The sequence below is a fragment of the Bison bison genome, unplaced genomic scaffold (assembly GCF_000754665.1).
Source record: "Bison bison bison isolate TAMUID 2011002044 unplaced genomic scaffold, Bison_UMD1.0 scf7180017864514, whole genome shotgun sequence".
Taxonomy (NCBI): domain Eukaryota; kingdom Metazoa; phylum Chordata; class Mammalia; order Artiodactyla; family Bovidae; genus Bison; species Bison bison.
In genome coordinates this window covers 130,807-131,376 of record NW_011495067.1, presented here as the reverse complement: position 1 = coordinate 131,376, position 570 = coordinate 130,807, and positions in this window count along the sequence as shown.

The window sequence follows — 570 nt, the reverse complement described above, 5'->3', positions numbered from 1 at the left end:
TGCTTTTATCCCACCAGAGATGTTCACCTGGGCCTGGGCCTAATTTGAGGATGTTTCATGTATGGACACATGGTCCAAGTGTTTGCCTTTTGTAAAGGAAGAGGTTTGCAGGAAGTCAGGGTTCCTACACTGATTCTCACTTCTGCTTATGGCTCTGAGGTGGTGCATTTTTTGGAGAAAAATCATTAAACAGTGAATTCTGTTAGAAAATTATTCATTTCTTTTTTTCACCTTTATTTCATGTCTCTGCCTCTGTCCATTTCTCCTTTCAGAATATACACCCTCAATCCATGGGTCGCAAAGAGCTGGACACGACTGATTGACTGAACAACAACAATCCAACACACATACACCTTTCACAATCGAAACGGAATTTTGGAAATTAAAATTATCTTTTTTCACTCTCAACATGTTTTTTTTTTTTTTTTTGTTCTATCATTTACAGCGAGAATTGATCCATCCTAAGCAAGCTCTTGCATAGACAAGTGACTTAGCACACACGCCTACCAGGTAAATCATTGATATTTTTCTCCATGTCTTCCTTCTCTCCACTTGGTTTTACTTTACAGT